Genomic DNA, 27,926 nt, shown 5'->3' with positions numbered 1-27,926 from the left:
GTAAACAGTGGAGAAAGAAAGGAAAGAAGCAGGTTCAAGCTCATGGGAGGAAATGTGGACCGCAGCCGCAACCAATCGGGAAAGGTGGAAAAACTCTGTGAAGGCCCTATATGCCACGAGGCACAAGGAGGATACGTGAAGGTAACTACTACTTACCATGCTGTGGGTCAAGGATGTGGGGCAAGACTTAAAGTTGAAGTTCTTTCTCAAGGCCCCGACCCTTTTGACTCTACTACCTTCTTTCGCCTGTTATCAATAACGAAATAATTTCGTTTGTGATTTGTTCTCCACACGACTCTTTTTACGTAATAGAAGAGCGCGATCACGTAAGTTACCAATTAAAGCTGTCCAATTACAACTTCTTATTGTTTTAATTGGACACCTTTACCACTCGTTCGTCATTTAAATGCACTTACAAGTGAATGATTTTTTTTCGCCGTTTCTCTGCTGTTTATAAAACTAATGGAATGTATACGTATCGCTGCCTTTCTGACTAAAAAAGGTTTTCCGGACTTTCCAACCTTGAATTTTGCTACTGATATAAATAACTATTAATGGACCTCAAGTCATACAAGCCAGCGAAAAATCATGCGCGTAATTTTTAAAAGCCGCCAACTACAATCTGCTGTTTTTTATTTGTTATTTCTTAGAACAAAAACACCTCTTGGCTGGACCTCCAGGTTGTTCTATGAGAAATAAAAATCAAGTGTTACAATATTGCTTGTACAGTATCTGCACTGTCAAAACAATACATTGAAGACAAAAAGTAACATTATTTTCGTCTCTTTAAGTGGGCCTTCCATCTCTTTGAATATGGCAATCTTTTCCACTTTTTACTTTTGTTTTTTGGTCTAAAATCTGTAGACAATAAAAGATACAAAATCAAAAAACAACATCAGTGAAAGCTAGGGCAGAATGAAAGCTTTAAAGGGTCCTGAAGGGGAGGGGGTATAAATCCCATTTCCCAGCCCAAATTTTGCCCAATCCCATCTCTCCCCAAATCCCAGTCCCAGTTTCAATTTCTTGTTTGTGATTCCCACTCGCAGTGACCCAAATCTCATTTTCTCAATGAAAATTTGCCCAAATCCGAGTTCCCATTTTATCCCTTCAGGCCCCCTCCTTTTAGCTATACTCCCTAGGGAAATGAAACAACACAACTAACATTGAACATGCTGTGATCAAGTGGACATCATTCTTTGAATGATTGTGTATATATACATGTGTGTGCGCATCCCATCAATTAGAATGGCTTTGGATGAAACTGAAAAGAGCTTGTGAGGCATCCCAATGACTGGCCCCATGAAAAAAAAAACATTTGTGCCCCTTTGATCTTCTACGCTCATTCATTTTGGCTCAATCTCAAGAAAACAAAGAGGATTTCAGTATTTTGATTCTTACAAATTAATGTAAATTCACATATAATATTGCAACTCCAATTTCAAATTAAATAAAAACTAGTAGCTTTTGCAAGCAACTCTGTAGAAATAGTCACTGAGATAAAATAAAAATTGAGAATACTTTTGACACAGTTCCATTTGCCATGATTATTTTCCAAGCTACAGAGATTTAATTGCATAAGAACCTTAATACTCAAAGTTAGGTTTTCAAGTAGCATCAATTTCAGAAATGCCTGAGGGAACATGCACTCAGACCCTCCCACCACCCACACCTTGCCTGGCATGTGTGCCATTGTGGAGAAATGTTGGGCATTCATATGGTACATTAGCCCCAGAGCCTCTTACCTAAATAAAATGTTTCTGGTGGTATAACTTTCTTGGGTTCACTGAGTATGACACCTCCATCCTTAATGGCTTGGGAAAATTCACTGGTCTGTGTGTTGGACAAGTTTATATGGTAAGTACCGGTAGAAGTATGGAACCACTAATAATATTGCAGTTTTCAGTGATATGGGAACTCTGAAATTTAAAATTCAACTAACGAATTGCATTTTTGGCTCCTGTCAATCATAATTATGGCAACAGCCAACAAACCATGAAAAACAGAAACAAACAAAATGAATTTTAATCCTCCAATCACAACTGTTGGACATGACTTTTGACCCGGTTGAAGCTACTGAATTTCTGTTTCCCAAGAAGTCCGCTAAGATGATTGATGGCAGCAAAAAGTGTTCGCTGTTGGTTGAGGATTGAATTTCAGAGTTTGCATGTCACTGAAAACTGCAATAACATTACATCATAAAACTACACACAGGTAAGCTAGTTTGAATCTGAGCAATTTTTGATAATGAACTTGCCGAATATTGTGACTATTATAAGAAATAATTTGGTAAAAGGTAGACACCATGCTTTGACCAATCAGAAATTAAATGAGACAGTTGTTGCACAATAACTAAACCACAGTAAAGTATAACTAGTAGTAATCAGCGATTAGGGGAATGCGTTCGAGTAAGGCTTGAAAGGTGGGGTAGTTTTTGATGTTGACTTGACTTAAGTTCAAACTTAAACTCAGCTGCGGCACTGTTCCTTTAAGGTTACAGACAACATTATTTTATATTTGAAACAGCAACATGTGAATTCCATAGAAAGCACTTTTTACTTGAAACAGCAATCTATTGAAGTATGAATTAATATTGCAGAATTTGCTTTCAACTAAAAATACTTACTGCCTGGATAATTACATTGTCACACCAAGTTCCCGGTGTTGACATTTGCTGAATGTAGTCTTGCCAACTATTGTCAGAAACGCTCTCAACATAAAATTCTGGATGATTATTCAAGTGCCTAATACCAGCAGCACGAATTTGAAAATGCAACTCTGCAGTTCCATACAGTTGGTGTGAAGCTGACCTAAAAAAACAGTCTCCACTCCCACCAACATCATAAGGCATTAAACTTATTAATGAAAGTCTCTCATTAAGAGATACCCAAGGAAAATTACAACTGTCATTTGCAGGAAGCGTACCTCCTTTTAAATTTGAACTATGGAAAATATGACCAAAAGCGCCATTGTGACTGAAGTCAGACTTTGTTTGAAGCATGTCAATTGATAACTCCTTCTGTTTACCAGTGCAATACTTGTATCTTTTTTTCTCTTTCTGTTTGTTTATGAAAAAACATATTTACTGTAAAAATGTTCAGAGTTACACAAAATAAACCATTTCTTATAATTTCTACAAAAATTTCTAATAAGTGAGGAGCTTGGGAAATTATGTTTCAGTAGTTTTTTAAGTCTACTTCTGTATTTATTTCTTCTCTGGTTCTCTGTCTCGTTTCCTGTTGCTTTTTGCTTTTTTCACAGCCTGAGATTTCTCAGCATTTGTAGAGATCATAGCAACAGAACAACTCCTATCTTTCCAGCTACAACACGGACATCTCTTTTATATCTCTTTATAAGCTTACTATCATTGTTATTGTGGGTATCATTTATCGAAGTCTGGACAGAACTCTGTGCACGACGTGATTTGGTCACGTTATACAAAAGAATGCTTCCGGTGCCACATTTACTCGACTGAACAATGGTTCGGTTGTATTCGATCGCTTCATCTGACTGAACAATGGTTCGGTTGTATTCGATCCCTTTATCTGCTCTGATGTCGTCTACACCGTGCAAATGTTTAACACAAATGCGAGCCTCATCACTTGATAACGCCGTGTTCTGATCACAAGTAATGATCAAGTGGCTCAACAGCCGCCGAGCTACATAACTCGGAAAGTTTGTTATTTGATCACAAGCCATGATCAAGTGGCACAATGGCCGCTGAGCTATACAACTCAGAACATTTGCTATTTGACCACAAGCAACGGTCAGTTTTGGTCGCAGTTCAGCGACCAAAGACGACAGAAGAGGCGATTCTTGTACGAGAACGAAAGTAAACAGTTTTACTAAGTACACAATCTACCGACTAAACGAAATGTTCTAGCGAATTCGTGAAGCACGCGTGCAGAACAGCGACCAAAGACGACAAAAGGGACGATTCAATGCGAAAACGAGACTAAAATATCGTCGCACCAGTTTCCCGGCCGAGACTTGCCCCTGCAAAAATCAATCGGGGCGGCCAATTTGTAGTCCATACACCTGCGCGCGCATTACGGCTCGATTCATTTCGCATAACAGTGCACAGGCCTACCAACTCAAAAGACACAGGACGCAAAACAGAATTAGGCTTGCGCTCTCCTTCGTCGAACGCAATAATCATACAGTATCCACTTGTATATACCTTGCAGGTGTACAAGTAGCAGGGATGTAGATTGGAGCCAGGAGCCGCATAAAATACCTGTCTGTTGCATGGATTTTACTGCCTACGAAGGGTGAGAAATGGGAAATTAGGTAGATTTTGAAGCCCAAGTACCTGCCTATAGCAAAGAAATTTCCACTAGTTTCAAATCTCAGCTACATCCCTGCATGGGAGTCAGAATTAATGCTAAGGGTAGATCTATGATAGACTAGCATCCCATCCAGGGGGAGTACTCCTAGACACTTCATGCTATGGAAACTGGGACAAACTCTGTCATGATTGGCCACTAGGCTTAAACACAAGACTTTTTTAGACTATAACCAAGGACACAGAGGTAAACATTACCATTTGCTTGCACAGGTCTCCTTTTTTAACTTCCCAGTTAACTTGTGATCCCTGCCTCAAGGCATTTCTGTGCCATCACTCTACCACCATTCTTCACAGCAGTGATGTCTGTAGTTTCATAAAGATGTTTTGTAATTTTAAATTCAGTGGTGGATGTGGAGACAAGAACAACTGCACTGTTGTGAAGCATCTGCATGAGCTCTTGTGTGCCAGTTTGTTATTAAAAACTTAAGTCTGCATATGAAATTAGTATGGGTAATCAAATGGTGACGAGTGAAATTAGGAAATAATTTCACGCGCGTTTTGCCAAAATTCTTATAATTTCCCGAGCCTTTAGGCGAGGGAAATTATTAGAATTTTGACAAAATGCAAGTGAAATTATTTTCTAATTTCACAAGTATACCATTTGATTACATTTTAATATCATAGGTGACAAATTACGTTTGATGTTTTTGACTGGTACATTGCATCGCGAACTCTGAGCTTTGAAAAGTTGAAAGCATACATTGCTTAAGTTCGCAAGGTTTTTTAGTATTTGAATAAAACATTTCAGAGATTCCTTTTTGCCGTTGACAAAAAATTTCAAAGATGAATCAACTGTCAATTATTTCTCACATTATGACCATAGTTCGTCTTGAATGAACTGAAAACGGCACCCGTTTAAAACGCTCAAAAATTCGCTCGATGCCATTTATGTAATTGGCTTAAGTCTTGAAGTCGTTTTGACGTTTTGAAATATAAAATATCATCAAAAGTTTTAGTACATGGCCAAGGCTAGCTGGCTAAGATGAAATTCAAGCAAAAATGTACAAAGTTAAAGCCTAAAAACATCTTTTATTCCGGACGCCATCTTGCCGCTAACCACGTTGCCATGGCAATTTTATAATTTCACATGTGAAATTATAAATTAGCGTTGAAATTTCGCGCCAAAATTAAGGAGTAATTGAAGGGCTAAGCGCAAGAAACGCACTTTGTGTTTTGGCCAAATTAAAAAAATGTCACAAACGACTCCAAATTTCGCATGCAAGTTCGTTTACGTGTGCTTAACATTGATCTGTATTCAAATTCGCTGAATCTAGCTTCGTTTTTTAGAAATTACGTATGCAAAGAACAAAGGCGTTTTGCAAAGCTTACGTTCTCCACAGTCAGCCAGCAGCATGAGTTTTTCGACACATCGCGTGTAAATCTTTCCTTCTAGCGTTATTTAACTGTCCGGGGAGGTTGAAAAACGTGTCAGAGCCATGCTTTTTAGTTCCTTAGCCACCATTTTGAGGATTCGCTTTACGAAAAGGACTGGATAACACATTGTGACGCGATGCCACCTGATAGGTGTCACGTGAGAGGAAAGAGAGAAAAAAAAATGGCCGTTTGTTCCTGAAAATCATTTGAAGCCTTTGGTTAGTTTTAGCGTAAGTGCGGCTGCCAGGTGGTTGAAGGACATCATTAAGTCTGAATACCCGTAAGTTTACAGCATCGCTCGAAGAACTGAGTGATGTTTCTGCCTTTGTTTTGTACAACAGCGCTGTTTAGCGCTTCGGAAAAAACGTTGCAAACAAGGTAGTTTTGAGCCTGGCCGCACAGAGAGTCTAAAACAAGAGGTTTCTTGCCGGGAACTTCGTCAACGCGAGTTTTACAGGGTCCGCTTGGGTTCTGCCGCGACAAAGTTGCCGAGAAGTGACCTGGTTTTAGACTTTAAAAAATTCTTTATATGTTCCCCAGGGGACGTTCCCTCGCAAAATTATTTTCTGTGTCTCATTAAATATTCATCAATCAATAAATCAATCAATCGATTCGTGCCTTAGTTTATCTTGTTTTCGCGGGATTTTGTAGATGTGTGATGATGTAAGGAGTGGAGATAGAAGTGAGAGCAAGCCGGCGGCACTCAACTGAAAGCAAAACTAGTATAATGTGACAACACGAGCAAGCGTATTCAATCAACAATCAGTCTTTATTTCACTTTCACCTCGGCAAATTACAGCTAACGGTAACACTAAACAGAGTAAAATAGTCTTGCCCGAAACAACAAAAACTAGCTAACCGCAAGCAGACTGCAGAAAAGCTAGCTGCAAGCAAACTGGCGTGAAAGCTTAGTTGCATTAAAAGCGCGATCTATAAAAGGTTGAGGCTGACTCTGATCCTAAACTTAACTTGAAACGGCTTAACTCCCTAATCCCTTGGGGTTAGTGTTAAACTTTATTTATTTTTTTTTTTTTTTTGCGTTAGGGCTAGGCTTTTGCGTTAGGGCTAAGTCTGTAACCCTAATCTGAAACTCTAACCCCGACCCTACGGCCTTGGGGTTACCTTTTGCGTTAGGGCTAGGACTGTAACCCTAAAAATTTAGCTGACTTCATCGTCTTGAGAAACAAAAGGTTTCCTTTGTTTATCGTTTGTAAAAGAAAAGTCAAAAGACGCCGCACAAGCAAAAACCTTGTCTTTTTGCATGTGTTATTTTTCGAAAACGAAGGAAAGACCAGCAAAACTAAATACAGGGCAGTGTTGAGCACACGTAAACGAACTTGCGTGCGAAATTTGGAGTTGTTTGTGAGAATTTTCAATTTGGCCAAAACACAAAGTGCGTTTCTTGCGCTTACGCCTTCAATTTGTCACCTATGATATTATAACAGAAATATAATCAAACAGAAGTATAGTTGTACAAAGGAATTCAAAACTCCTCTGGAGACAAACTCCCTGAATATTTAAGTACAAGGATTTTCACACTTGGCAGTATGGAATAAAATCATTAATTTTTTGATCATTTCTTGAATTTCATATTGTTGCATAGACTTATTATTATGCAATTTTATCATGTGGTGTATTCACATACACCTTAAATTTTCAAACTCCACCTACCATCCATAAGTAAGGCCAATGAATAAGGAAGAATAAAGGAAGATGCTTTTGATGCTTTCCAAATGATTACTTTTTATAGTTTTGGGAGGTGTCCACCTTTTATAACCATCAAAGGTTGGGATTCTATGGGATGCGGGAGAAGAAAGGGCGGGAAGTGGGATTCCCAAATTGGTGTCAGCCGGAAGGAATAGAGATTGTTTGCAACATTGCATAAAATGTTGCTGTCAAAAAAGCACTAAGAGGCAGGAACTCCACTTGGTAAGAGTGGGAAACCAGGAGCGAAAGGAATGGAAACCAGGCAGTTCAGATCTGTCTGTACCCTTACCACTCCCCCCCCCCCCAGAGGGGGGGGAGAATTATCACAGTAAAAGAATAAATCACTTCAATAAGCATTATAGGATGCCCTGGGGGCAAAATCAATATGGCCGCCGTATCTGCAAAATGGAGTATGCAATTTCGTTCTGTTAAATGAAAATGCAAAAACTTACTTGTTATAGAAATCAACCTTTTACGCCTGTGTAGAATATCCTCTTGGCTTGTTGTATCCAAAATATTCAGCATTTCGATTCTCAAAATCACTTTTAATTGGAATTTTTGAGTTTTAATTTTCGCGGTCATTTTCGGCATCTCTGTCAATCTCCGCTTCACTTGACTTGCTGCAATAGAAAAGCTACACCGCGAAAGGGCACAAATTTTTCTGGAAATAATTTTTGGGTTCATCGACTCATATGCGATTATATGAGTGAAAGCTTTTGTCTAAAAGGAGGAAAACATGGAACCACTCTCGCAATGTTGTTAATGCTGTTAGAAGCCATCTTGGATGCGTTTACGCGCATGTTCACAAACCGTGTATTACATGGCGCACTAAGCCAGAACTACTTTAACCGCTGTTCGCGTAAACAGAAAACTAAATTCTCACGGAAAGGGATCATTACATTTTCACGGGGAAATAGATTGGAGCTGTAAAATAAACCAAGATGAGGTAAGAAATGCTTCGTTAATAAGTAAGGTGTGCTTCAAGTACCTATTGTGCCCAGTGCACGAGGACTTACGAATGCTTAAGACTAATTGCCTGTATTATATAGTTACTTGCGCTAGAGGTATCTGTATAGAAAAAGGTTGTTAATTTCTACTTTATTTTTTATTCTTATTATTTTCGTGGCGTACTGCAGGTCTGTAAACTAGCCTTTTAGCTAAGCGTTCCTCGTTTCAATGCTTTTCGTCGTTTTAACTTAGCTTTTACTTTTTACCTTCGGTCGATTCTGTACCTAAGGATACCAATACCAATTACAGACATATTGGAAGGGGATACCCATATCACTAGAAATTTAGGTATCCCAGTCTTTGTCGAAAGGGTCTGTCCAAAATGCTTGTATGGCGTTAAATTTCAGGCCGGGAACGGAGGTCACAATTTTCACACATCGCGTGACAACCCTATGTCATTTGCAGGTTGATCATGCTCGCCCGCATATTGATTTAAGAGGATCTTATGTGGACCTGGTAAGGCAAGTGTACCGTGCCTGCATTGGGAAGAGAATGATCAGTTTTAAGGATGAAAGGTTCTGTTTTATTTACACGCGTGTTATATACGGGACATTCTTACGCGAAGCACTTTCAGTTTCGAGAAATGTAAGCACTGCAATGTAAGCATCTGAAAGCTCTTTCAGTTTCGAGAGCGTGACACATGCCAGTTCATGCGAATAAGATTATGACTCAACAAGACAACGAAGAGAAAACTTGAAGTTGGCAATAAAATTACCCCATATTCAACTGACATTTTCTTTAAGCAAACGACACTTTTGCTCTATCACTTCAAACAGACACTTTCAATAGCCTAAATCATTGCCTGATTCCGTGTCATATGCATTACAATTCACAGATCACGAGAACAATCAACTTTCTCAGAAACAAGGGATTCCCCTTATGAATATTCCAAGTTCATTTCCGACGGTTCAAAGTGAAAGCTTTCACGCGATAAGTCTGATCTACCAGCTTATGGATATGTTCCTTCAAAAGTTTTCAAGTAATTTACTCCTCAATTCCTTCAAAGGATCAGCAAGTGTCTCAATGAGATTAAGGTGCCCAGAGAAAAGGTTTAGTAGCGATTTCCTTGGTTACAAGTGGTACGTATATTTTAACTCATTCGGCTTTGGTCGGCTTTGTCTCTCCGATTCGTGTACTCTTGAAGTTCAATATTTTGGCCCTGCTTTTAGCTCCTTTTTGCTCATGTAAAGTGCATTGCTCAGTTTAATCCTTGGCTACAGTATTTTATGCATTGATTATGCGCTAATACTGCATGCGACTCTATAGGGCTTACTCATGTTCATAAACGTAGGAATTCAATTTGGTTTTGAATATTTAATAGGTTTCATTGGAGTAAGCTTCAAAACGTTCTTTAATTAAAGTTGATTTTGAGGCCAAATTGAAGCAACAGCACGGTATCAATAGCGTACAAAGTGAAATCCGTCGCTTTTGGCTTAATATGATATCATTGGGAAAGCATGATTCGGCAAAGATTTGGTTACGAGGCACGCAGTTACTAATTGCAAGCTTGGTTATGCATACAAATTAGCTCGAGCATAACACAGCAATTTTATGTGAAGTCTTTGAATTTGCTCAGATACACTGCCTGCAAGGACACCGTATTTGAAACGCTCCCAAATGTTTATGTTCTCGAAACTAAAAGTAACTTGAATTTATATTCAGAGAAATGTTTCAGTTTTCTTAGAATTAGGGGTTCCCCTAATGAATATTCTACCTCTAATCCAACAATCGTGCATTTTAAACCAGTTTCCTCCCGCAGTTGAATTGTTGCGAGTGTTCCGCATGACTTTAAATAGGTGACATTTTTTTCAATGTCTTACAAAGATCAACAAGAGACCGATACACTCCATTCTTGGAGGTGAATTGGAAAATCAGAACCTTTTCATTTTACTTGTCATAAATCTTTAGTTCGTTCGCCGTTGTAATAATCTTTTAGTAGTGACGATCTGTAATTAATTATATGTTGTGTTTAAATAATGCGACCTTAACTTGGTTTTGACTCAAACTTTAGGTTGCCATTTTGAATGATCTGACATCTCACCATGGCGAGGAGTCCATTCAAAGTTGCGAGTGAGAATGACGTCACACCATCTGCTGAAGGAACACTGGATTTTGATGACGACAATTTAAGAGGTGAAATAACAGAGCTGGAACAGATTTCTTAGTTGAAAATATTATTTCTACTTCAAGGCGTGCTTTATCATCATGATCTAATCACAGTCTTCTTAGTCTTTATAGTCTTCTTAGAACGAATTTCACTTGAGTGTCGAAAGTAATTTGAATTGCGTCTGCTTTGGTTTAGCTTTAATAAGCCTAGTGATGTGATTGGTTAAAAAACGAAACTAATCGTGACTCTTTAACGCACGTTTCCCCGCGCTTCGATCCAGGTACATTTTTTTGTTTCAATTTTGATTAGCTTACTGGATTGTCTGTGGCCTTCGTGATTGGCTAGAGTGATTACTTTGGTTTTAGCCTTACGACACTCAATCGAAAAATCGCAACCTAATAAATTGAAGAATACAAAAGTTAAATATATAAAACTTCCGCAAACTGTAGGGCCTAAAAGATATTTTTAACTTGGCAGACACTTTGTATTTGAAGAAAAGTGGAGAGAAAATGGTTTATTATCCGTCCAAAAACATGGCGATAATATGTACTAATTTACCATGTTTTTAACTCTTTGGTGTAGAACTATTTTATTTACTAAAACAAGTTAACAGTATTTCAATTCTTGTTCGTTTCAGCGATAGCTGAGGTTTATAAGAATCAAGGTAATGAGGAATACAGAAAAAGAGATTTTATCAACGCCATTCACTTTTACACAGAAGGAATTAAAGTGAACTGCAAAGATGACGAACTGAAGGCTCAACTGTATTGCAACAGAGCGATTGCAAATTTCAAATTGGGTAAGACATTTACTTGTAAGACATTAAAACATTTATCTTATCCTTGCAAGTTATTAAATGTAAATGCTATTGATATGGGGACTCGTAATCTAGCCCTGTTACGTTCTGACTTTTGGAGGTCGGAAGGCTTACTCCGTTAAAATCCTTCTCAATGCTTTACAAAACTATCTTTTGGAATTCTTCGCCATTAAAAAGGCAAAAAATCAATTCATTGTTTCTCCCTTTAACACCAAAGTCGGTACCAGCAGTGCTCGTATGACATGTGATTCGCTATCTTTTGCTTCTCTGTTAATGGATTTCTGGTATAGTCTATTTTTCGTCCTGCATCATACATAATCAACATGCAAATTCGGCAGTGCAAAATAATTATTAAAATAATGATAATTATAAATTTAAATTTAGTTCATTTCTTCGACAGGAAATCATCTTGACTCACTGAGTGATGCAAAAGCGGCCACTGATTTACAACCTATTTTCCTGAAAGCGATTGTTAGAGGTAAGCGAATGGCGCTATGCTACATACAACAGAATGAAACAGAATGACGTCACGGCATAATTTTGAAGGGCGACATAGAGGCCATCCTTTGTAGCATACTCCGCGCGCGCGCAGTTTCTGAAATCGGGATACGAAACATTCTCCAACCAAGACGTGATTTCTTCATTAATAGAGTTACTACGGAAATGGGAGAAGGAAATTTGTTTCATACTCGGCTATAGGTTTAAGCTAAGTGCCATTTTTCGAAGAATGGGAAATGTTATTGGACCATAAGAAAGAAAACAAATTTGCACTGCTGTGCCAGTTTGTCTTTGAAAGATCATCTATTTCTTTTAATTTGCGTGAGCAAACATGATCGCTGAAACGCGCTTGATCTACAAGTAACACTTCTATTGTGCAATGATAAAGTGATCCATTAGTGCCGCTAAAAAGGTCTGCATCGGGACATGCAAATGTCCTTTACTGCGAGGCTTGTTACGGTTTCAGTTGTATGAAGGGTCCAGGCGTATTTCAAATGCCCACTGCATTAGTTGGGATGCTAGTTCGTCACAAGGGTACACCCCAGCATTAAATTCACCCGTACCCATTTATACATACACCTGGGTAGAGAGAGGCACTGTGAGAGTTTACTGTCTTAACCAAGAACACAACACATTTGCCCTGGCCAGGACTCGAACAACTAGTAGGTCACCGCGTCTACCCACACGACCAGTGACAAGGTTTAAAATTTATCTCTCACCTTCGTACCCAGGGTCTTCGTTTCCATCGGGAAACGAGCGACCCTGGAAAGATCCAGTTTAAAGTACGAAACTTTACTTTTCGCCAGGATCCTTGATTTTCTACCGTGTTAAGATGTCCTTTAACTCTAATGTAGGCAAATAATGAGTTATCAGCTAATCTTTTACATTGTTTTCCTCAGGAGCTAGTGCCTGTGTTGAGTTGAATCAGTTTGAAGAAGCCATCACGTGGTGTGATAAGGGGTTAGCCGTATCCTTTGGCAATATGCTATGCCCTCCAACAAAAGCCAGACATAGTTCTGCAAAAGACAGAAATATTTCTGAATCTAACGGTGCATAGCATGCGGGTATTTGCCCTGAACTATAAAATTTCTTTTTTACAGTTCAGTTCATTACAGTGTCGCAGTCCAGTCTAGTCCTTAATCATCCATCTCCGCTTCGTGGAGTACAAAAAAAGCGCGAAACGAGTTCATATATCTCACGATATTTGTACTGCACAAGACCGGTTTTACAATATTTGTACCGGCCCTTTAACAATGTTTAACATGTTCCGTGTTCTTATTGACCGTGCGAATGATTGTAAAATGGTGGAAAGTCAGCATTTTGGGAAAAGAAAACGTTGGATAATAAATCTCTCATCAGACATTTTTGTGTGTCGTTTCGCTGTACGATTTTACTCGTCATCTATATTTTGACTCACCCTTTGGGCTCACCAAAATACTGCACGACTCGTAAAAATATACTGACAGCGATACTACACACTAAAATACCTCATAAGATATCAATATTTATTGACCCTTTTTATGGGGGCTTTTCAGGGACAACAACCTAAACAAGCTATCTAATGCCTACCTTGGGGTCACAATGAAAAGCAAAAACCTGACCAGTTTTATACTGTTTTCGAAAATGGCTAAAAAACAAAATCTGTAGAGCTATGGCAGGGTTCAAATATCTCAAATAGGTACAATAACCTTGTAAGCGTAAGGTTTGAGAAATGCTCAAGTTTACAACATAACTGACAGGGTCGGCCAGGGTTTTTAGGTATACAGTGTAAGGGGCATTTTAAATAGGGTATACAGTATTTTCACACTAAAATTGGGCCTTAAATGGGTATAACGTATATTGTGTTTTTGAAAATTTTGGTATTTTGCATGATTTTAAGGGGAAATTTTGGGTTAACTGGGCACATGTTTTCCAGGTATATAAGTCTACCACTTACCCCCGTGACCCACCCTGACCTGAGCAACTTTCTGTTTTATTGCATTAAGTATCTTGTATTTCCGATGACGTTTTTAATGATTTCCCCAGTACCCACTTAGCTCGTCAACCTCGCCTCAAGGGCATCTCCGCTTTCAAAGTTTTTTACCTCCGCTTTCAAAATTGATGGGATCAGGAGATGCCTTGCGGACGAGGTTGTTCGGTAGTGACACCATTTTCACAGACAAGAGCCAGTGAAAACGTATTCTTTATCTTGTCTATTTAATAAATGTTATGTGTCTTAACTAAAAGAAGATTGACAAAAATAACAAGACCTTGTTAGGATTAAAAGCCAGGTCGGTCAATGAGCTCAAGAAAGTGCCAGAAAGTCAATTTTTTAAATGTACGGTAAGTCAAAGTTCTGGATATTAAGCCGGGAGACAACTTAGTGAACTTCATTTGGACGTGAAATCTCGAAGTAATAGCGCAATGCATAAGGCCTTTTTTTCGTTTACAGCAAGGCGCCCAAAAGTGTGACCACTTTTAATTTATTCACATTCTTTCGTGCAGATTTAATCCAATCAAAAGCCGTGGATAGCTTGCAGTTGACTTCTGATTGGATTAAATCTGCACGAAAGAATGTGAATAAATTAAAAGTGGTCACACTTTTGGGCGCCTTGCTGTAACTGAAATATGCTCTCTTGCTTAAAAATACACTTGACATTAGCCAACAATGTCTATTGCCTGTATAATCACCAGATCTCTGAGCAGCTGGGTTTGACAAATTGTTCGTGTTTTGAGAATTTTAAATTTAGAAATCCTGAACCGGGGTGCAGAGATTTTGCTACCACTGAAAAACCGACGACATACAAATCAAGGAACTTTTTGGAACTTTTTTATCTTAATACAGGATGAAAACACGAAAGACGTGACTGAAACAGCCCAAAAGAATGCTGGGAATAAAAGCGAGGTCACAGCATCCGTTGATAAAGCATCGGACTACGACGACGACAGCTTAAGAGGTAAATAAAAAAAGTACAGGCAAAATAATTGCGATAACATGTGCATGTCGTATTACACAATTGGAGGAGCAGAAACTACAGCAGAAGAACGAAGATTAAGATCTACCAAGCTTGTGTACTCTCTGTACTACTCTACGGTTCTGAATGTTGGAGAATGACTGTGCATTACTTGAAAAAGCTGCAAAGCTTTCACACATCTTGTCTCCGAAAAATCTTGCACATCTTTTGGCCACAAAAGATCTCCAACAATGAGCTCTTTAAATTGACAGAACAGGAGGACATGAGTATTGTTCTCACACGGAAACGATGGAGTTGGGTTGGTCATGTGCTCCGCAGAGAATCTACCATTATTTCTAAAGTTGCTCTCAGATGGACACCAGAGGGTAAAAGAAAAAGAGGTCGTCCAAAATCCACCTGGAGAAGAACTGCAGAAGCAGAACTTCAGGCTCTTAACCTTACCTGGGGGCAAGCTTCACGGCTTGCAAAGGACCGACAGGAATGGAGGCGACTTGTTGATGCCCTATGTGCCACTGGGCGTTTAAAGGATTGATGAAATGAATTACACAATTGAGCGTGTAGTTTCTGTACATTAACAGGGCGAGCCTTGCAGTATTTTGGCGAGCCCGCAGGACGTAGCAAACTACCGATGACGCATGCAGAAATATGCTGCGACACTGACACTACACACTAAAATGTTGGAATAAGAGCTAGATTTATCATCTATCATATCTTTCCCCAAATCCTGTCTCTGAACCATTTTGCTTTCGCCTGGCCAGAATGAATAAGAAGACCACAGATAGTTTAATAACCGGTAACCTACTGTACAAATATGGTACTGTTTATTTGTGCTCGTTTCACGTGTTAATTTAAATTTACTAATATAAATGGGTCATAAATGGAATTGAAACACCACGATGACTCCGAAACGTCGAGCAGTATTAAATCTTTCTTGGTTTTTCTTATGCATTTGCTTTTGCAAATCCCTGCTGATCAAATGTTTGAAACGAGATAAATGGAATTGGACAATAAAATTATTGTCTATTATTGTCCTTTCCGCTCTTAAAATAGAAATATACAACACGCTATGAAAAGGGGACCATTTTATATAAATCAACAAATTATATTTTTAACATTCATTTGACATTTTGTTTTTCATTACAAAAAGCAGAGATCTACAAGAATAAAGGAAATCATGAGTACAGCAAGAAGAATTTAAGCAATGTCATTCACTTCTATACGGAAGGAATAAAAGTGAACTGCAAGGATGACGAACTGAATGCGAAACTGTACAGTAACAGGGCCATAGCACACTTGCATTTGGGTAAGAGTAGTAAAAGAGTTTTCTGTGATTTGATGGTCGATCCTTGCACCTCACTGTAAGGTTTCTTTATTTTAGTAATAATCTGCAATGTCCATGTTTTTTACGGGCCAAATTTCTTTCTACCACTTAGATGCTAAGATTTCTCAAGACATGTTATACATGAGATATGTTCGTGCAAGTTGTGATAACAGCGACGACATTTTGGGTTGAGATATGCAGCAGTATGATAAGTTATTCTTTAATGTTTCCAACACCAAACATATTTTCACACTATCAAAACATTAAAAGGGGAACGGTTAAAATAAAAAAAAAAAAACGAAAGTAGCTTCCATTTTTATTTTTGGCTGCAGTGCCGTAGCATTGGGTGGGGCCGGGGGGGGGGGGGGGCCCGGGCGCCCCCAAAATTTTGGCTAACACAAATATTCAAAAATAGAACAGTAATAATGTTAGGATACTGTTGGACACTTTCAGCAAAATTAGTGTTTTCCCAGTGCTTTCTAAATGATTTTAGTCAGCTAAAAATTGCTGGAAAATGCTTTCAGATGGCTGGAAAGGCTATTTTAGAGACCCTAGATTTAAAGATCTCCCAGGGGAGAGCACTCCCCCCGGACCCCCTTAGAAGCTCGCGTCTCCGGCGCTCGTGATGTGCCCCTCCAATACATTTAACCCTGCTACGGCATTGGACTGTATTTCGAACCAGTGGAGTCAAGGGAGATGGCACTGGGTTTTTGAAATGCCATTCATACAACACACAGAAACTATCGTTACAGCTCTGTCAATTTTCGTTATACATATGCTTTCTTATGGAATTATATCAGGGCATTATGAAAAGTCACTAAGAGATGCAAGGGATGCCACGGACTTACAACCAACTTTCCTTAAGGCAATGGAGAGAGGTAAACTGTAAACTATGCAGCGGTTTTTTCTCATCCCTTTTCTTACTTGACATGGATTTCATCACGTGATAAGACGCACGTGTGTGGGCTCGCCATCAAGGCAGAAGATAAAACTGCCAGTTCATAAATATATGTTATTTGCCGGCCGGGAGGTCCGTATTGGGAAAAACTGTACCCGAGGTCTTGAGTACGGCCCGAGGCCGCAGGCCGAGGGCCGTGCTCAAGACCGAGGGTACAGTTTTTTCCAATACGGACCGACCTAGGCCGGTAAATAACGTTTTTATTTTTTTCTACTTTAATTTGTTTGGAAAAGAAACCAAGAAAAAATCTGTCGCAAAATCTTTGTTTGTATACGCGCGGATTTGATTTGAGTCCGACTCGATCTTCGAATTCGGAGTGAAGAATGCCGTTTTCTATTTAATTCCGAATAAAATAGCTTCACTTAAAATGAACCGTACTTAAAAAAGGTTCAGTATATTTAATTTACACTGCAGAGAATCAAGAAAAGCAAATGAAGTCATAAATATAGCACAAATATGCCGCAAAACGTAACAAATTTCAATCGATTTCCGGTCGGCTTCCCGAACAATTCTCGATTAAAATGTTTGCCAAACTGAATGAAATGCGTAGTGTCTACGCACGGCACAATATTGTTATAATTAAATTGTCCGTTTTTAATCAAAGAATCTCAATTCCTTGAATGATGGCCAATAGTGTTCTGTTTAAGCAAAACTTGACAGATAAACAAGGCAGTTTAACTCATAGATAGAGTCTATAAACCGCGGTGAAGTTTACCGCAATGGCGTGAAAATCATTGCAAAAATGCACAAACAACGCGACGACAAACTACGAACGGTAAACTACAACTCGATTTTGTTGAGAAAGAAATAAATACTCGCCTTTTGAAGAACTTTGAGGCCTTTAATTCCACTGCTTTTTATTCCTTCTAAATTTACAACGGTTAATGAACAGTTCGATTTTGAAGAGCAAAATTTTCATGTGTTCGTTCGTCTCGCTGCAAACTGATTTCGCGCGGAACTGCATCCCGTTCCGTTGACCGCGGTCAAGATCGGAAAATTCCGCCCGCTCCCGGAAGCAATCAGATTGCAGGATTCGGTTCATCTTGCCCGCTCGCGCGCTGAGAAAAAAATAATTAATGTTAGCTGATGATTGTTCAGAGATTGTTTACAGTCAAAACTTGATAACTAAAATAACTAAAAACGGTTTGTGATACCAATTCGAGAAATTCATCGTAAATTTTAAATACAATCGGCTTTTTTGTATTATCTGAAGCCAGTAGTGCTATGCTTGTGGACAAGTATTAGTGAACCATTTGATCATAGGCTGTGTATAGATAGCTGCCTGCTCAGGGTATTTGATATCAAAATTGAATCACTGGTGTACTTAAAAACTGTGTAATAAAGATACAACATAAAGAAATGAGCATCAACATATACATTTGTATAGAAGTTTTGTACTAAGTTAGGAAGCATTCGTTTAATTTATCATTATAGGAGCGAGTGCCTGTATGAAACTGAATCGTTTTGGAGAAGCCATCACATGGTGTGACAAGGGGTTAGCCGTATCCTTCACGCACAAATTATTTTTTCTTGCATGCATGACATGTTCCTTGTTTCGTTAAACAAAAAGAACTTTCTTTACTAAAAAATCCCACTTTTTAAATCGAACATCATGAACATAAACAGGACTACCGCAGCCATATGCAAACCTGGTTTACTGAAGGGGCTTCATCTTTGCTGTCGCGAAGATTTTTTAGATTCTTTGTTTACTTAAGCAAATAACATCAGGTTACATTTCTGAACTCAAAAAAGATTGACAAAAGTAACAAGAAGTTATTGGAGTTAAGGATCAGGTCTGTTAAAGAACAAAACATGCAGCAGAAACCAGACGGCGGGAACACAGAAAAGAATTTAGGAATTGACACTGTGAAAGGCAAGGTAAGGTTGTTGCAAAGTTCTTGTTTTTGGCTCTTTTAGTTTTCCATACGTTTTTAACTATAAGGGTAAGTTAAAAACAAGGCCTTATGCTTTCCAATTCGTCTACATTCCACCATTTTGTCCACGATAATGAGTAAAGACAGTCGCTCCCACGACAACCATGTCATGTTCCTTGCTTTGTTTCATAAGCATTTCAACTGGTAACTGGGCAACAGCCAGGATCTGTCCATCACTTGAGTCCTTTCAACCATGAGACGGGTAACATCTTTGCTTTGCAGCCTCTGTTGCAATGACGTCGTTTCCCTCTCCCTTTACCAATCTTTCAATCCATTTTCCCGACGTGACACATTAATAAAATGAATAATCGATATTGATCGATAGCAGCTGATACCAATTAATTGATTGATATTGGAAATCGATGACCGGCGATGAAGGAAAGTTTTGTGACTTTTGCCACGGTCGACTTTTAGTAAGTAAGTAAAAACTCTTTATTTAAAGAGGGTAGCACCAACTTGTGTACAACACTAATACACTTGTGGCCCTCTATGTAAAACTATAGCATTAAAAAACTATAAAGTTTAAAACTATAAACAGTACTATTTACAATAAAATTATTCTAGATATAATTTAAAAAAATAAAAATATTCGAAATAAATTATTATCGGTTTTCATCGACTGTCGACCATGATTGCTTTGTCTCACCTCTGTTACTTCTTGCTTGCTCGCCTCGTATTACTTCAATACCGCGGCTTTCTTTTTACCTGACTGCATAACTTCAGTTGAGTCACAGTGTAACCATTAAGTTACGGTCAATGGCAAATGTCTGTAGCAGGATACACGCTGACTTGCATTAACGTTTGTGTGATCGATTTGGTTGTGGCACCTGTCGTCAGGTGATGTTCCGTTCGGGTACATTTGTGGATGTTTTTGTGCGGGTACACTGTTGAAGGTTATTGAAAGATTGTTTGTTATGCGAAATGTCATAATTCTTTCTCTATTATTTCTCTCTCCCTATTGCATAGCTCCTAGCCTATCTTCGCATTCCAGTCCTCTATAACAATCACCATATCATGCTTTCGCACACCATACATCTTTCTTCTGCAATTGACCCTAGAAACTGTCTTTGCCTTCCTCATCAGCATCGTTAGTCGGTGCGTAAACCTGAATTACCGATTAGAGAATTTAAAAACTGGTCATTGAAAGAGGCTCTGTTATCCAAGAAAGGAATCCTGCTAGTGTAATGACACTAAAACAGGAACCAGTATAATCATGAAAACCTAAGTACCCTGAAGGTTACTATTGCTAGCGGCTACTAATTTTAAAGATTGTAGCAAGTTGTGAGAAAGTCACATTAAGTATTCGCCGAGGTCGCTTCCGTCGTGGAGGGCAAGACTAGTTTCCCTGACAAGAACGAAATTTTTGACATTTCAAAATAACTTTGTTCTTTCCGGCGATGACAGTTTTCGTCACTTTTAAGAAATTTTTACTGAACATTTATTTCCATCTTGGCTATATGTTCATTTAAAACTGGTTTACACGATATCGGTACATTGTTCCAATTTTCGGAATACCGCTATTAAATAGCGGCTACGTCTTGCTCAGGAAAAAAATAGAAGCCGCTAACAATAGCAACATTAAGGTCGCCTGTACAAATTAAAACAAAAGTGCAAAAGTAAAGTGGTAAAACTTTTACATTTAAAAAACATACAAAGCCCGTTTAAATGCTTACTTACTTAATCCTCTTCGTTCCTAAGTGGAACGTAGGTGCTTAAATAGTGTTCGCCACCTATTTTAAATGCTACTTCACTAAAATTCTAGATTCCTTTCAAACTTTTAACGGTAAATTGTTGAACATCAAAACATTAAAAACAAACGCTTTGGAGGCCAAATTCCGACTTTATCTGCGACAGCTAGTAATAGATGACTGATTGTTCCTTGTGTTAAGAGCATGATTAGTGCTTACAAATGTCAGAAATTTAACCATCCGTTCGGGTTTAGCCAATGACCGCATCCGTGAACGTCTTCCTGTTGGCTGTGGTCCGTAATCACCATACGACTGACCTCCCACGTGATAAGTTGTCGTCTGGAGAATAGCAGCTACGTTATTAAGCTACTCTCTATGAAGCAGCCTCCAAGAATATCTACCTTTTCCGTTATAAACATATATAAATAGGATGGGTCGACGATCCTCAAACTGGAGGGCCAGGGGATCTCTTCGATCGGGCCAGGCCTTTTACCTATCCGTCATGATTCAACCAACCAGGGCAAAAACTCCGGCTGCCGTAGCTCGTAAGATCATCAAAATACACAAGTTTACTTAATGCAACAAGGTAACAAACCCGAGATGAAGACGTTTTGTTGTTAGCTGGTAAATTCAATCTCTCACAATCAAAGTTCAAAGTCCACTGCATGATCAGGCGCATGGGCCACGTTTTGATTTCAATGAAACATACAAAAAATTGTTTTGGAACGGTAACCTCCGATCGCCAGAGATTCACATAAATTTATATTCTGCGATGTACGTTAACACTGACAAAAGACCCATGTATACAAATACTGCCATTCACACTTCATTTGAACTTCCTTAAAAGAACACCCACCTTACCTGTTGTATTCAACGAAACAGACGAATTGTTTTCGAAGCTGTCTTACAGCAAATAAAATAAATGCGATTTGCAACATTTGTTTATCTACCAGGCTAATACATTGCGACAAGAAATGAGTTATCAGGAAAAGCAGGAGCAGAACTTCAATATTGAAAGCTTGTCATTATCTCCTTATTTTAGGTCCGTGATTTGAAATGTCCCAATGCCAAAAGATTGGGTGACAAGGCGGAAGAAGCACTTCTGTATGGCAATCTTGGAGATTCTTTTCTAAGTCTCAGTGATTTCAGAAAAGCCAAAGACTACTACGAATTGTGTCTTAAAATCGCCAAAGAAGCAGGAGATAAGGCTATCGAAGGAAGTGCTTATGGCAGTCTTGGAAATGCTTTCCTAAGTCTCGGTGATTTCAGAAAAGCCATAGACTACTACAAATTGCATCTTAAAATCGCTAAAAAAGTAGGAGACAGGGCCGGCGAAGGAAAAACTTATGGCAATCTTGGAAATGCTTTCCTAAGTCTCGGTGATTTTAGAAAAGCCGTAGACTACTACGAATTGCATCTTAAAATCGCCAAAGAAGTAGGAGACAGGGCCGGCGAAGGAAACACTTATGGCAATCTTGGAAATGCTTTTCGTAATCTCGGTGATTTCAGAAAAGCCATAGACTACTACGAATTGCATCTTAAAATCGACAAAGAAGTAGGAGACAAGGCCGGCGAAGGAAATGCTTATGGCAATCTTGGAAATGCTTTTCTAAGTCTCGGTGATTTCAGAAAAGCCATAGACTACTACGAATTGCATCTTAAAATCGCCAAAGAAGTAGGAGACAAGGCCGGCGAAGGAAATGCTTATGGCAATCTCGGAAATGCTTTTCGTAATCTCAGTGATTTCAGAAAAGCCATAGACTACTACGAATTGCATCTTAAAATCGCCAAAAAAGTAGGAGACAAGGCCGGCGAAGGAAATGCTTATGGCAATCTCGGAAATGCTTTTCGAAGTCTCGGTGATGTCAGAAAAGCCATAGACTACTGCGAATTGGGTCTTAAAATCGCCAAAGAAGTAGAAGACAAGGTCGGCGAAGGAAGTGCTTATGGCAATCTTGGAAATGCTTTTCTAAATCTCGGTGATGTCAGAAAAGCCATAGACTACTACGAATTGCATCTTAAAATTGCCAAAGAAGTAGAAGGCAAGGCCGGCGAAGGAAGTGCTTATGGCAATCTTGGAAATGCTTTTTTAAGTCTCGGTGATTTCAGAAAAGCCATAGACTACTACGAATTGTGTCTTAAAATCGCCAAAGAAGTAGGAGACAAGGCTGGCGAAGGTAGGGCTTATGGCAATCTTGGAAATGCTTTTCTAAGTCTCGGTGATTTCGAAAAAGCCATAGACTACTACGAATTGCATCTTAAAATCGCCAAAGAAGTAGAAGACAAGAATGGCGAAGGAAATGCTTATGGCAATCTTGGAAATCCTTTTCTAAGTCTCGGTGATTTCAGAAAAGCCATAGACTTCTACGAATTGCGTCTTAAAATCGCCAAAGAAGTAGAAGACAAGGCTGGCGAAGGAAATACTTATGGCAATCTTGGAAATGCTTTTGTGAGTCTCGGTGATTTCAGAAAAGCCATATACTACTACGAATTGCGTCTTAAAATCGCCAAAGAAGTAGAAGACAAGGCCGGCGAAGGACGTGCTTATGGCAATCTTGGAAATGTTTTTTTTATCTCGGTGATTGCAGAAGAGCTATAGACTACTACGAATTGCATCTTAAAGTCGCCAACGAAATTGGAAACAAGAACGAGGAAGCCATAGCCTATTACCATCTAGGTAATAGCTTCGAATCACAAGGTTTCTTACCCAAAGCCCTAGAATATTTCGAACTTAGCGTAAGATTATTCAGCTATGTGAGAAACCTTCTACAAAGTAAAGATGAGTGGAAAGTTGGCTATAGGAATGAAGTTGACAGTGCATACACTGGTTTATGGAGAGTACAGTTAAAGCAAGGCAAGATAGTTGAAGCATTGTCTGCTGCCGAGAAAGGACGAGCCCAAGGTCTTACTGATCTTATGTCATCCCAATTTGGCTTTAGAGAAAGTCAGTCCGCGTCACAGGAAGAAGAAGTGCAATTTTTTAAACTGAAACGCTATATTCCACCAAGTACAGTTTTTCATGCATTTGACAGGCTTACTTGTACGTTGAATCTGTGGGTTCTCTCAAAAGACAAAGCTGTTCATTTAAGACATAAAAAAATTGGCGACGTCCTTTCTCTGTTGAATGATGCCACCCGCCTTCTCCAGTCCTTAATACATACTACCTATAAACAAATTGGCGTTCGTTCTGATGTTATATGCGAGAATCGTTCTTTGGATGTGTTAAGAGAAAATCGTTACAAAGCGGATGAGAAGTTCGATGAGGAAAACTCTCAAACTTTCGTCCTACAAGAGAGGTCTTTGAGAACCTTGTATAAGATCTTAATTCAGCCGATTGCCGACCTGGTTCAAGGTGATGAGCTAATCATTGTCCCGCATGGACCATTGTGGCTAGCTCCGTATGCTGCATTGGTGGATGCGGATTCCAAATACCTGTGCGACTCGTTAAGAATCCGGTTGATCCCTTCGTTGAGAAGTTTGAGGTTGATTGCTGACTGTCCAGACGACTATCATAGTAGGAGTGGTGCATTACTTGTGGGAGATCCATGGGTAGAAGAAGTTACCAACAGCAAGGGAGAGAAATTCCTGGATCCTCTACCGTTTGCAAGAAAGGAAGTAGAAATGATCGGAAAGATTCTCAACGTGACGCCTCTCATCGGAAAGAAAGCAACGAAATGCGAGGTGTTAGAAAGACTCAGCTCAGTTGCTTTAGTTCATATTGCAGCACATGGATGCATGGAAACTGGTGAAATTGCTCTAACTCCGGACCCAGAGCGAACATCCCCGATCCCTAGGAAGGAAGATTATATTTTGTCAATGGCAGATGTGCTTGGCGTTAAACTACGAGCAAGGCTAGTAGTCCTAAGCTGCTGTCACAGTCGTCAAGGAGAAATCAAAGCTGAAGGTGTGGTCGGTATTGCACGTGCCTTTATGGGGGCAGGTGCTCGTTCTGTTCTGGTGTCACTGTGGGCGATTGATGACGAGGCCACGCTGGAATTTATGAGAAGTTTCTACCATCACATTGTAGAAGGAAGAAGTGCAAGCGAGTCTCTGAACAAGGCCATGAAAGATCTCAGAGAATCAGACAAGTACAGTGATGTGAAATACTGGGCGCCTTTTGTACTAATTGGTGATGACGTCACTCTAGACTTTGAACAGAAGAAATGAGTAAGTAAAAGTAGTTCATTTCACGACCAAGATAAACCCAGATACCGTTTAGTTACAAAAGTATCGACCCATTTCACTTTCTAATTTTGCAGCTTTTCCTTTCTCTACTTCGCGTTGCCGAAATGTGTACCATATGTAAGTCGGTCCGTTGTAATAAAATAACATTTTCTTGAAAGAAACGTTTGGACGGAATCGGTTTTTGTTATAAAATTCTTCAGGGTCATCTACAACAATCATCGGATGAGTTTAATTTACACTTGCTGTATCAGTTATTTTTATTGTTTCGAAATAGAAACATCAACGTTTGATGTCACAAGTGTCTCGTTCCTATCGGACGGTCCCTCCTTTTGCGATTTGCTAACAGCCGTGACATTTATCGTTACTTACGAGGGGTCGAGTATATTTGCCAAATCACTCCAGCTGATATTTATTTCCAGCCTCAGCCATATTATCCTCTTAAAAATACGTCGAGGTAGCCAAAATCCCTTTTTAACAGGATAGTAACTAAACAAAATTAAATATTGTGTTCACTACCTTTTGTTGTCCCCCGTCTTTCATCCATGAATATTGCATAAGTTTTCCAATGACATTAAGCCTTAAACAGCAACTTTTAAACAAAGAAAAGATTCAGATTTTTTTTTAAGTGACTGTACGTTGTTTAATTAACTGTTTGAAATATTTCAACAATTATTCAACGGGATATAGCCAATTTATGCACTTAAGTACGTCCTTTTCCTCTCTAAGTCAGTCCCATCTTCTATTAAGCTCCTCCCGTCAAAAAAGACCTTGACAAGAATTCGGTATGTTTACAACTCTGCTATTCCTGTCATTTAGTAATCAATCAATTATTTCACATACTGGGAGTTTGTTTAAAAGAACCTTGTCAATAGTAGTTAGTTTTTTTTATTAATCGGAACCCATTACTTTGCTTTTGTTTCAGTTTCCAAAGGAATGCTTGACCATGCCGGAAAACAAGCGTCCTAGTTTGTACAGTTGTTTGAAAATGAACTGGACTAGCAACAACAGATTAAAGGCGCGTTTACACGACAGAGAAATTTGGGTACGGACCCGTCAGAAATTTGGTCCGGACCTCTCCACTTTTGTAGAGAAACAGTCAAATCAAAACGGGGCCATAGGCGCCTATGGCCCCGTTTTGATTTGACTGTTTCTCTACAAAAGTGGTCGGGTCCGGACCATTTTTGCGACGAGTCCGTACCCAAATTTCTCTGTCGTGTAAACGCGTCTTAAACCTCCAAGAGTAATCTTAAGTACAAGAATGACTGTTGGGTGTTCTCAAAACCCAATTTTAACTTTGCTGTTTTAACTGCTGTTAGCAACATAGTGCTTGTACAGACTTAGCCCTGTGTACACAGGCTCAAGGCGATAAATGGAACAGAACTTTCTTAGGAGTTACTTGATTTTTTACGACTTTATTCATTTAAGTAAAAGCTTTTAGATTTAAGCAGGGAGTTTTAAGTTGGCACTAATTTGTACCGTCTAAAAAGGTTGAACAACCAGAGGAGATCCAGATGAAAACGGTTGAACTAATTTATACACTGGGTATTTTGGCCTTGCTGATATTATAGCAGTTCGTTAAGGAGAAAAGGCTTTCAGCGGAATATCGATTTCGTGTTCGGAGCACAAATACGTAACATTATATACTTTCTTATTTAATCATTGTGTATGGGTATATTTTTGTGTAATACAAGAAAATCATGCTTTAGCTTTAGTTGTCTAAACTAAGGGTTTATAATGGTTAAATATATACAGTTTCAGTATGTTAGAAAAAAATACATTCTTCAATTTTGTTATGTACATGCATTGGTTATGCCTGTTTATGACATGAAATTTTTCTTGTTGGTAGTTTGGTTTAACGAGATATAAAATAGGTTAACACACAAACTCGGGGAGGCCACAAAGTTGTACCTTTTGTGGTTTTGTCCAGGATTCTTTGTATTATATATCATTGTTCGAATCTCGTTAAGTAAAACATAGTGAGTATTTGAAAAAGATCAACTAAATCAAAGAAGTTTCAGTATTTTAAGAATTGTTTTAACCCACGTAAGACTAACTCGTGGCATAGGCTCCTTTGGTGTGGTCTAATTCGCAAAAGTGCGACTTTTGCTTTAACTAACTAGTAGCTTGGTAAACAAAACACTCGCACGGTAAATTAGGCTATATCTGACCGTGCCTCTATGTACTTCGAATTTTATAGGTACATTCTTCCCGTCTACGGCGGAGAGGAAGAGTACTAGTAGCTATTAAGCACTCGTTAAAACTACGCGCACGATAGCACATTTTTGTAACTTACTAAGGATATGCAAAGTAAAATTGTTAATAAAGGTTATATATTCAATGAGTGAGCCTACTACTCTTTTCTACTCTTCTGCCTCTGCAGTCTCCCTCCAGGCGGACTAAAAGGCCTTTTTTCTATCTAGGCAGTTTAGTGTCTATCTGAGAGTAACGTGAAGAAGTTCGTAGCTTCTTTATGTATCAAGCGCCATGTTCTTGCCGCAAAGAAAATCCTCATGTCTTCTCCTCTGTACAATTCCGCACCAGTGATGAAGTTCGTGTGCAAATTTACAATTGCAAAAACAAGAACACCCTGTTACGAAAGCAAATCGAAATCTTGTAGTTTTTGAAACTAAAAAAATTTGAGAATTTTCCGGGTTTTGATACATGAAAACTGTCTTATATCTTATGTTTTAGAGAGACCCTGATTTTTGGGATAAAAGCCAAAATAATAAGGATACCGTATTTTTACAATTGAACGCCGGGTACCGAATAAACGCCGGATCTCCAAGGTCGGGCTGAAAATTGGCCCCTGAAGGTAATTAAAATAAGCTGTATTAGCAAGATACATGTTTGTCAAAAATAATGAATAAAACCCTTGCTTAATGAAAACCGGGCTAAAAAAACCTGCACGAGTCATTAAACGTCGGGTCCACCAGGGCACGTTTTCAATAAACGCCGGGGGTGTTAAATCGAGAAAATACGGTAACAACTTTGATTACCTACCCTCAAAGTTATCGGGACAAGGGATGACGT

At 38.9% G+C, this 27,926-nt stretch overlaps 2 pseudogenes across 2 annotated transcripts; one reads left to right on the top strand and one right to left on the bottom strand.

Moving 5' to 3' along the window:
• Window positions 1–378: 378 nt before the first annotated feature.
• LOC144645436 (large ribosomal subunit protein uL18m-like) lies at window positions 379–8,226 on the bottom strand (annotated as a pseudogene). Its single transcript, XR_013569270.1, has 4 exons — window positions 7,879–8,226; window positions 4,541–4,774; window positions 1,743–1,830; window positions 379–858 (listed from the first exon to the last, which is right to left on the bottom strand). The product of XR_013569270.1 is annotated as a large ribosomal subunit protein uL18m-like (transcript).
• Window positions 8,227–8,290: 64 nt separating this feature from the next.
• Window positions 8,291–25,915, top strand: LOC144645506 (uncharacterized; annotated as a pseudogene). The gene is made up of 8 exons (XR_013569290.1): window positions 8,291–8,372; window positions 10,446–10,567; window positions 11,179–11,340; window positions 11,759–11,836; window positions 12,756–12,823; window positions 18,842–18,962; window positions 21,905–24,878; window positions 25,819–25,915. The product of XR_013569290.1 is annotated as an uncharacterized LOC144645506 (transcript).
• The last annotated feature ends 2,011 nt before the right edge of the window (window positions 25,916–27,926 follow it).

Source organism: Oculina patagonica, chromosome 3 (genome assembly GCF_052425735.1).
Source record: "Oculina patagonica isolate OP01 chromosome 3, crgOcupat, whole genome shotgun sequence".
Lineage (NCBI taxonomy): Eukaryota > Metazoa > Cnidaria > Anthozoa > Scleractinia > Oculinidae > Oculina > Oculina patagonica.
Note: the sequence above shows the minus strand (reverse complement) of the source record. Positions and strands in the feature narration are given on the sequence as shown.